Source organism: Lipotes vexillifer, unplaced genomic scaffold (genome assembly GCF_000442215.2).
Source record: "Lipotes vexillifer unplaced genomic scaffold, Lipotes_vexillifer_v1.1 scaffold40, whole genome shotgun sequence".
NCBI classification, from domain to species: Eukaryota; Metazoa; Chordata; class Mammalia; order Artiodactyla; family Lipotidae; genus Lipotes; species Lipotes vexillifer.
The window spans coordinates 4,385,165-4,396,303 of NW_006771578.1; positions in this window are offsets into that span (position 1 = coordinate 4,385,165).

Here is an 11,139-nt window from a genome sequence, read left to right on the forward strand (position 1 = left end):
AGTGGTGCCATGACTAGTAAGTGGTTTTACTAAGGTATCATGAAAATGGAAGGCCCTAGATACGTGCGTGTGTGCATAGGTGTATTTGCAGATATATGTATGTGCGTGCGGTGTTTAACTTCATCCCAAGAAAATGGTAGGCCCTCATGACATGATTGTGCAACTGTTGGATGACTGTAAATGTTGGTGGTAATTAGAAGGGTAAGGGCAGATAAAGTGAAGGGTAGAACAGGAATAATGGTTTGACAATGTGGCCTTGAGGAAGGGAACTCAAGGTCAACTTACAGAGGGCTTCTGGGGCTGCCTTCCTATCTTTTAGGGAAGAGACAACTGGGCTGAAGGCCCTGAGTGGGTCAGAAGGCGGTGCCTGTGGATCCTGAGACCCAAGGCTGGGGGCCTGTGTCCAGCTAGGGTCCTGGTGAAGTTCATAGGCACACATGGAAGTCTCTGCAATGTGACCGATGTATGTGAGCACCCAGATCTTGTCCTTTTAAAGGTTTCCAAGTAGCTTTATGAATATAGAGCTCACAGAATATAGGCACCCACTCTTGGAATGATATATGGGTTAAAAGCACCAGTCTGAGCCTGGGTGACCCTGAACTTTAGCACCATGTCACCTCGGATTATGCACTTGGCTTCTCTGCACTTTGTAAATGGAGATATAAATCTAATAAAATTTTGTGAGGTTAAAATAAAATAATGCATATAAAGCACAGCATAGGTCCAGGCACTTAGTTCGAGCTTAATAAAATTCCTATATTAATAATGACTCCCATGAAAAAATGTGTTGGAATGGGAAATATTTCTAAGCCATAGTCCATTCAGCTTTATTTTAAGATTATTACAAAGGCCTGGAGAGGCTCTTTGGAAGGTTTCTCCCTTGGTTTACTTTGCTAACATGTTCTGGTCCCAGTTGGGTGGGATTGATGCAGAGTGAGTTTCAGGGCAGGCTGTTAACACGGTGAACAACCAGTGGAGAGGAAGAGATTTCCCAGGGATGCCGTGTGTCGCCCATGGCACCTGGCCTTGGAAGACAACGTTGGGCCCTTTACCTTTTCCATTTCCCTTTGGCAGCCCAGCATCTCAGCGTGCATGATACCAGCCAGCTCCAGCCTGTAGGTTTCACCCCTCTGCTGGCCAGCATATCACTGCCGACATCACACCCCCAGTCTGGCACCCTCTATCAGCAGCAGTTTCTACCTGCTTGAGCTCCACAACTTTGCGTAGCCTTGGAAGTGCACTGATTGAACCTGAGGTCTTGCCTTCATGAACACAATCAAGAGGATACAAACTGGAAATTTAAGGCGTGATACTAAGTGGGCTGTCAGAGCAGATAGGGCGGGCTTCCCTGGTGGCTGAGAGTCCGCCTGCAGATGCAGGGGACACAGGTTCGTGCCCCGGTCCGGGAGGATCCCACATGCCGCGGAGCGGCTGGGCCCGTGAACCATGGCCGCTGAGCCTGCGCGTCCAGAGCCTGTGCTCCGCAACGGGAGAGGCCACGACAGTGAGAGGCCCGCGGACCGCAAAAAAAAAAAAAAAAAAAAAAAAAAAAAAAAAAAAAAAATCAGCCATGGTGGTAGTGTTTACATCATGGGAATCAGCAAATGCTACAAACTAGACCCACTTCCCTCAAAACTACTTGTTAGCCATCTGCCAGCACATCACTGCCCAGAAACCTGCTGCCCTTGGTCATGCCTTTGAATATGCACATGGCTGACCTTTGCTTCTCTCAGCTCTGCTCCTTCTGCCACCCTTGCAGTGGCATTTTTGAGTAGCTATCACCCATAGGAACAAATAATCTGAATCAAGGGTGTTGTGATGTTTTAGTTTTTCTGATGGGTCAGACTCACCTGATCCACACTAATATGGTCTAGAATAGAGGTCACAAAATGGTCAACTGTGTCCCGAAGTCAGCCTGCTAATCCATTTTTGGGGGTCCATACAGGATATTTTAAAACATAGGAATTCGTTGCCAAAATTTTAAATTTGGCAGATTTCACATCAAGACACAGGTTTCTGACTATCTTGAAAGAGAAAATCAGAAGATCTGGCAATCATGGACAGCCATCCTTGCGTTGAGACAGTTGGCTGGGGCTGAGAAGCAGTTATCCCTCTGGACTTGCACACAGTTTTCTTTACACTGAAGGCCCCATCCAGGTAGCTGTGCTCACTTTTGCTACCTGCTTTACCTCTGCAGGCATTTGAGTTTGGCTTAGGACAACAAGTCCTATGCCCTGTTCCTCCCAATGTCCACTCGGGACACTGTACAATAAGGCAGGCCACGCTCCAGGGTGCAGAGGGTGGTAGGATCCTCTTCCACTGGGGAAATCAAGGACAGCATCAACGATCAATAGCCCTGGAGCTCGGGAGTGGAGCTTCCTATCAGAGATCAGATTTCCATGGTCTTGGCTATGGGAGGAGGGATGGCATTCCAGGTAGCAGGACCAGCAGAAGCAAAAGCATGGAGACAGAAATGTTCACCGTGTGCTCTGGGAATACCAAGACCGAGGATTCCTGTTGGGCGACTGGGTGATACAAGGGTGAAAGTGTAGGCTGGGCCGCGTCATGGAGCCCCTTGGATTTGAGGTTTAATTCAGTTCAGTTTCATAAATTTTCTCTGAGCCCTTTCTATCCTATCTATGCTCTAGGTTCTCCACTAGAGCGTAAACACAGATCTGATTGAGAAGAAGCCTCTGACTGGGACTTTTATCCATAGTTTAGTCATTTAAAAGTTGGTTTTTGTTGGTGTTTGTAGGTTTTTGCCATGGACCCTCTATCAGGTTTACCTAACACGAAGGCCTATATTCAAACCCAATAAACCAGGACCTTTTCGGGTTAAAGAATCTAGTTTGGGACTTCCCTGGTGGAACAGTGGTTAAGAATCCACCGCCAACGCAGGGGACATGGGTTTGAACCCTGGTCTGGGAAGATCCCACATGCCGTGGAGCAACTAAGCCCATGTGCCACAGCTGCTGAGCCTGCATGCCACAACTACCAAAGCCCACGCACCTAGAGCCCGTGGTCTGCAACAAGAGAAACCACCGCAGTGAGAAGCCCGTGCACCTCACTGAAGAGTAGCTCCCACTCGCCGCATGTGTGTGTGTGTTATGCAGGTGAAGATAGAAGGATTCCCAAACAAAGTCTTCTCAGTCTTCTTGCTGCCTCTCTGAGACGTAGTGGGAAGAATATAGTTCGATGTGATAAACATGCTGTCTTAACATCAGGCAGAAGAGCTCCTCTTAGGGTGTGAACAATCTGTATTTGGGATAGAAAGATGGGCATGGATTTTGGCTGGAGACCAGGCTATGAACAAAAGATGATGAAGCTGCTCATCAAAGAGAAAAAGAAGGGAAATTTTTTTTTTTTTTTTTTACCACGGGGAAGGATGGGGGAGATGTGAACAGGGGTAGGAAAGGGAAGGGTGGAGAGAGCAGGCAGATGGCACATGGCTGGAGGAAGGTAGCCAGAGGAGTTAAAAAAATGACAGTGCCTATAGGTGGTGTTCGCTGTGTCATGTGCAACGCGGATCCCTTCCACGACGCCAACACCTCCAGGAAAACTTTGTTTGAATTTTCCCTCCTTCTCAAAAGGTAACACTTAACCCCTGGGTGGGCCCAATATGAATCAGGAGGGAGAGGCAGCTGTACCTGCAACTCACATAAACCTAGGGAAGTGCTGTGGATCCCCACCAGCTTTGGAGGTGGAGGCAGCACATTTTCAGTGGGCTTCAGGGGCTAGATGGCCCTGGGCGGCACCTGGGTGTAAAGGAAGGTCAGCAGGAAAGGAGGGCAAAGAAATGGAGAGGAAGCAAAGGGGCTTTCATTGGTAGCTGTATGTTTTGAGAGAGAGAGAGAGAGAGAGAGAGAGAGAGAGCGCCGTGCTCAGCCCCACCTGCCCTCCGCAATGCCCCCAGCTCCTCTGGGTCTCATCTTCATCTTAATTAAGATTATACACATTGAGCTCCAGCGCTTTGTAGGTGCTCAGTAAACACCTTAGCTTTGCCTTTGTTTTGGTGTCCAGTAACAGTGCTGCTGAGTTCAGCTCTGAGGGTAACAGGGTGCCCTGATGGAGCCTGGATAGCGGCCAATTTGCCATGTCACCACCCCTCATGTCCCACGCCCCTCTCTTCCCCATGCATGGATTTAGGACAGAGCCCCAGAGAATACTGACCCAGCTAAAGCTGTTCTTGCCATCTTACTTCATCAAATAGTCTGAAAAATAAAAACTCTCCAACATCATCCTTACTGTGAAATTCGAAAATCATATTTATTCACCAATTCACAGAAAGTGTCATAATGACCACCAACATGAATCAGTTTGTAGACATTTACAAGCCAAAGTTGAAAATAAATATCTGTCTATGTGTTGAATAGGCATTTAACACATTACCTGGAAATGGCAAGAATCTGAATTGTTAGAAATTTAAAGTTTGTGATTCAAACATGGGTAAGAATCACGGTCATGGGAAGAAGCCCAGCAGATTCCTGTGATGGTTATTTCTTCCTGTATCTTTATATACATGCCGATTCTCGGTGCCCCTCACTCTGTGTCAGCCTGGAGTGGATAGGACAGCTCAATTAGACAGGGGAGGGGTGCTGAGAGAGGGTAGGGGTGTGAAAGGGCATTTTCTCTGATCTTCTGTGACTGGGCAACCCCGTTCATTGAGCAAGTTGATAGTGTGCTCTCCTGAAATTAGATTCAATATGCTATAAACACACAACATCCTTCTAACGAGATAGTCCAGAGTTTGCCTTGTATGACACTCATACACACACAGTAGTATATTTAGCAAATAAACACAATTTTAAAATTGAAAGAATTCACTCTGAGGCAGCTGGAAGATCTCAGAAGTCTGACATGTGTCGGGTACACACTGGCCCAGCCACGGAGATGCAGACAGCCACAGAGAGAGGCATTCTGGCCACACTGGCAGGAACTGCCCAGACTGTACCAGTGATCTAAGGTGATTCTATAAAATGATGCTACTGGTCTTTCCTCTGTCTGTAGTGTCAACACCACAGAGGTTCCAAGGAGAGAAAGCTCACTGGACCTTTTCCCCACACACTGTGGTTGGGCAGCTGGGAAGAAACAGCCATCCAAGGCATCTAAATGGTGGTGGCATCTCCAGATGAGGGAGAAGGGAAGGGCCGAGAGAAGGAATTGCTAGACCTTTCAGACTGGCTGAGCCCAGAACCTTTACATTTAGTTCCAGAACTGAAGTTGGCAAAATTCAACAGAATATCATTGAGTATTTAGGAAATGGCAGAGGCAGTAAGAGGGGAGCCCCCAGCCCTGTTCCCTGTAGAAATAGCTTGCTGGAAGTTATGCAGATTTGGTTTAAGTGGGATCAACTCACTTAATGTAACATCCCATCACTGATCACTACCAGAGAGCCAGACCCAAGACCTGCAGCTGGCTGAACACGGCACCGAATCTGGGAATCCACAAAGGCTTCTCCTCAACCAGCTGTGATGATCTACAAGGAGGATGTCACCGACCTGCTTCTCTGCAGCTCATTTAACTTGGGGTATACTGACATTACTGAGTGTCTACTGAGTGGTGACAAGCTGGACCGTCACTTTCTAAACGCTTAGCAAACTCCTACTATGTGCCAGGCACTGTTCCAGTGCTTTGAGGGCTAGAAGTAAACAGCAATAAGAAAAAGTCTAACATCCAAACCAGGGCTTCTAAGGAATTTAAAATGTGAACCATCGACATCTTCATTCTATATTTCACTTATTTCTGCATTATAGATATGTATATGACACATATATTTGGCTGTCCTTAGCTACTTGTCTCTGAGAATTTATATTTAATATGCTAATTTTCCAAGTGAATGTCCCACAAAATCATTCTGACTCTCACCTTACTGACATAATGTCCATGCCAATAACATAGCAGACCCAATCTAATCCCTACAGATTTCTTTGAAAACAACTTATTTCTACATGCAATTTCTTTTCTAAACTCACCAACTGGTTTTCTTCAATCTCATTCCGAGCCTGTCCAGCTCAGTCCACCAACAACCGGTTCTGGAAGCACTGAGGTCAGGCTGGAAGCAATCAGGTGGATTGATCCATCATGACTAGTTCAGTGAAGAACTGAAATCACCTTCAAACAGCTCTGACTTTGGAAGCAATTGATTTGACTGCCTCTGTGGTCATATGGCCAGACCCACCCATACTTGGCTGAAATCTGGATATGGCTTTCAATCCAGAGCAATCCTCTGGCTTCCCCGGTGAGGGGTGTCCCCGTTGCTGTCACTCCTGCACAGCGTCACCTGTTCCCTCTCCAACTCTGAGTCACCCTTCCCCTCAATCTCTTCTCTTGCTTTTTGGGTGATCAGCCCTGGCTACTGGTCTAGCATACCGACCTCCAAAATGCTTCTGCTTTACTTCCACCCCTTGAAACTCACTAGTAAGGATGGGCGTGACCTCTTCAGAATCCCATCTGCCAGAGGCTCCTCTGCAGCCGTGTAAGAGAGCTGGGGGGCTGGGGTAGGGCCTCCAGATCCTTGCATTCCATATGCACCAGGACGGATGTACTTTTGTCTCCAGAGGTGGATGTGCACATGATAGTCACATCTGTGACCCCCAGGCACAGGTGGAGGCACCCAACACAGAGCTGTTAACGAACCCTTCCCAAGGGCTGATGCCTCCTCATGCTTTCCACTCCCTTTTCTACATGGGGGCTGGAGCCTGTAGCTGAGACTTGCGGTCGATTTTCTGCTTCTGCAAATAGACACAACCTGTGGGTTCATTTCTCTGATAGCTCTTTCCACTCGGGAAAAGAACCCTCCAATTTTGTTTGTGTGTGCATGTGTGTGTATGTGTGTGCGTCCCATTTCTGTACTGAAATGCTCAGGAAAAAGGGTCTTGGCAGCAGAGATGCATTTTCATTTCAAGATAAAAGCAAACAGACATTAGAGCCGACGTGTTTCTGTTGCCTGTGATTAACACACACCTTCTGCATTTCGGCCCTTCTCATGTCTGTTGCCCTCTTTTCATTAGTCTATTGGGGATTGAGCTTCATCTTGATGAATCTCCTCTGCAGTGAATCTGATAAAAGGGCCTGGAGAGCAGCACAGGGCTGGGGGCATTAACACACTACGGCTTTCTCTCCTCGGATGCTGCCCCTGACTTTGGGGAGGAGTAAGTGGTCTCGTGGAGGCCCACCTACCCCTGCTCCTTGCCTAAGGGCTCCTGTTACAGGTTATAGCTGGGAGGGGGTCCCTCTCCAAACAACCCCACTCTCTTCTCTTTCCACTGTTGCCCTCCAGATGCAGGAGGATGCACTTCCGTCCTCCTCCACCTGCATTTATAAAGGACCTGAACTTGTACATGAAAAGAAGAGATGGCGGAGTCTTCCTCCATTGGAGCATCTTGATTTTTCAAACCCCACGCGCTCACGGAAGTTAAGTGATCTCTGGTCTGCCGTTTACTTCAGCATTTATGGAGCACATGCGGTGGGCCAGCTGCCCTGCTAGCCACCCAGGGTGTTGCGATAGACAAGACCCTCTTCTTGCTTTGAGGAGGGGGCCTGTGATGGCGGAGGAGGCAAGAGTTGGGGAGCCATACTAGCCCCACACAACCATGTTTTCCAGTGCCCTGATCAGGCACCCCATTAGGCATCTGGGAAATGAGGGCTGGGGTTCCTTTTCACTCAACTGAAAGTTCTCGTGGAGTGGGACCCTGACTCTGGAGACGTGTCAGCTCAGGGGTCCAGAGGTACCAGCTCCTCCCTGCTCCTGAGAATGGCAGGAACCAGCTGTTATTGGGACATGGTTCTCTCTAGTGTTTCTGGCAAATGTAAACGGCTGGTATGTCCTACCCAGTGGCACACCGCGTGCGTCTCACCCGTATCCAGGCTTCCCAATGACCACTCCCCCTTATTCACTCACTCTACGCGGTGTCCTGGCTGGATCTGAGCCTCTCACCCTCAATCCACAATGTGTCCTTGGCCTGCCTGCCAACGAGAACAAAACCCACCCTGTTTCCCGAACTACCGAAGGCCTCTGTGTCCACTTTCTGCCATCCCACTCTGCGTCCTTTTGTCCCATAGGAGCCTTTGTGATAAGTGACTAACCTCAGGGAAGCACATAACATGGCCTTAAGGTCTTGGGCCAGAAATGTTTCATGAGAAAATTCACAAAGAGAGGCCAGGCTGTCAATGAAAACTCTTCTGCATTTCAGCGACATGAAGAAACACTATATCTTCCCCTCTTGGGTCTGGCTAGCTCTCCCCACGCTCTCTCCCCAGCACACAACTGGATAGACCTATTTGTTCTTGTTAGTATGTTCTAATTTGTTAGAGATGAGTTATTCCCCATATGATCTCTGTGGTCTCAGGAGATTGAGCATTTAACCAGAATACCTTTTCCAAGCTGGGCTGGAGAAATGGAATTGTCCTATGGGGCATTCGGGAGGACTCAGCAAGGAGACTGAGGCTGAGAGGACCAGGGATGGGTCTGATCAGGAGGGGATGAGGGTTCACAGGAACTAAACAGCAGACGCTGGATCTCCCAGGCCATGTATCTGGGCTGTTTCCCAGCCCGTTTCTCTTCTATGCTTCCACCCCAAGGCCCCGCACCCCAGCGCTCTGACTCCCAGAAATCCTTACACCACAGCTAGGTGTAAATGACTAGTAGGGCACCAACTAGTTCCTTCCGAAGGTTTGTGGACCTTCACAGAGTTTCAGCCATAAATCAGAAAGTCAAATCAATAATCGGTGGACCTTAGGGATCTGGTTGATGGGGAAAAAGGGCATGGTGGAACCTGGCACCTTTGCGGGTCGTAGAAGTTCAAGGGCCAAGACATTGTCTGTAGGGAAGGCTGCAGGTTCGATCTTGGGTTTTGTTTTCTGATTTCAGTAACATCCAGAGTGAGTTACTGCCCTTCCAAGAAAAGCCATTCATTCCCCATCCAATTTAGTGCCTGCATGGTGACGCTGCATACGTCAGTCTCATTACAAACAGAGCGATGCTGCACTCACCTGGCAGTGTCCTTAACTGACCCCGCTCCAGTCCTGCCAGGCCCTGGGCGGTTCCACCAGCATAGAGGCTGTGTGGAGACCAGTTCTCCTGGTGATGCAGGGTCATTGCTGCAGTTTGATTGTTTCCCCTTAAAATACATCAAACCTTAGTCTGCTTCAGAATCAGAGAGCTCGTTGAAACACAGATGCTGGACCCCACCCCCAGTTTCTGGTTCAGCGGGTCTTGGGCGGGGCCCAAGAATTTGTATTTCTCATTTGTTCCCAGGTGGTGCCGCTGCTCTGGCCCAAGGATACCTTGAGAACCTGGGTTCCACAGGGTGGGGTGTGAACCTGCAGCGGGTCCTCCGGAGTCAGCCCTGCTTCCCGCTCCAGCTCTGACCTGGGGCGTCCGAGGTGCTCGCTCACTCAGGCTGTTCCATGGCTGTGGGCTTTCGTGCTGGTCCCTGGATCTGGGTCACCCTTCCTAACTTCCGACGTCTGGCTGCCTGCTCTTGGTACGTAAGAACTTCCTTTGAAATGTATATCTCAGAAATAACTAAATTTCCTTGTCGATTGCATTATTATGAACTTTCATCAAATCTTTAACCGTGGTCAGTTTTAAGTCTTTTGTCATTTACAGGCAGTTCTGGTTGTACTCTGATGCTTTCGCAAAAATGTTCCTATAAAAGGGTTTCGTCTTTAAGGAATTCATGGAAAAGACTCTGACAAGTACAGGTTTCTGGTAACTGACTATACTGCTGAACTGAATGAATAAGCATTGTCAGAAAACTGATGGACTCATAAAAGTGCTAACAAAAGATCAAGATGAAAAAAAATTAATTACATGGGACTGAGTGAACTGATGAGGATGATTATAATTTTTGTGACTTTCTGTTTGAATATGAAAAAAGAAAAAGCCCCCCCCACCCCGAAAAAGAACTTCCTTTGGTTGCTTTCACTGAATCCTAACCCTCAGCCATGTTATTTCTGCCCCGTAGGCAGGGTGACTGGCTTCCCTCAGCAGGTGAACTGAGTCAGCCTGGGGTGGAATTAAGAAATGCATAGGGAAACACTGCCTGCTTCCCTAGAAAGTTCTCCACTTGGCCTCAGCAATGTGTGGCAGGGTTCCCAGAATCACAGCTACCACCTGACTTAGGGTGGAGAACTGCCAGAGCAAGTTATCTCCCCTCTCCCAACCCCAAACTTCTGTCCCCCCAGTCCTGACGGCTCATAGACAGCCTCCAGCACAGCAGAGGGAACATCCCAGCAGCTTGCAAGACCAGGAGATCCTCACGGGCAGGGCCACGACTCATCCATCCTCCCTTCCCCATTCCTGGCACCGGGGGTGGCACACCACGGGCACTGAGCAAGGGTTTGCTGAATTACATTGAACATAGCTGCAAACACGGAATCCCATCTGTTCACTGATGGCATACAGGGGGTGTCTGATTGCTTTCTGGGGTGCTGGTGGAGGTGACATCTTCTGTCTCTTTTCGTCTCCCTAGGATAGTCAAGTTTGGCTTCTAACCCACTTCTTACCAAGTCAACTAACTCTTCTTTCTGGTTGGTGCCCAAAGGAAAACTATTCTGTACCTATAAAGCAGGTACAGAATAAGTGTATAAAGTAAAGCAAATAAAGGCAGGGAGATGAAGGTGCTGGAGTAGACTTCAAAACTTTCATTACTCATTTCCTTTGCCTACAGCTGGACAACGGAAAGTGGTTCCATGAAAATTAAATTGTGCCCAGGGCTTTGGCTTGGCAGCCTCGATAAATGTCTGATGCAGCTAGAGAATGGTGTAGCATCCGTAGCCTGTCAGAGTACATGGCCGGAGGCTTTGGGGATCCCCCAAAGGCCACAGAACGATCTTCCCTGAAAAACATCGACTTTGCACTGGTAAATTTTTTCAGAGGATTAGACCAGCTCTCTCACGTTTTTGTAAAACTGATTTGGTTAATTTAAATGAGAGGACGGTTAAGAAAAAGTCCTCCTTTGGCTAAAATTGAATCATACAGCCAAGAAGAATGCTAATTTTGAAGTGTGCCGGGGCAGGCTTTCTACTGATTATGCTGTATTGATTCAAACGGTCACAAGACTTTTAGATCATTTTTAGAGTGATGGCATGAGCAGGGCTGAATGGAAATCAGTCTGAAATAATGAACATTCCTGC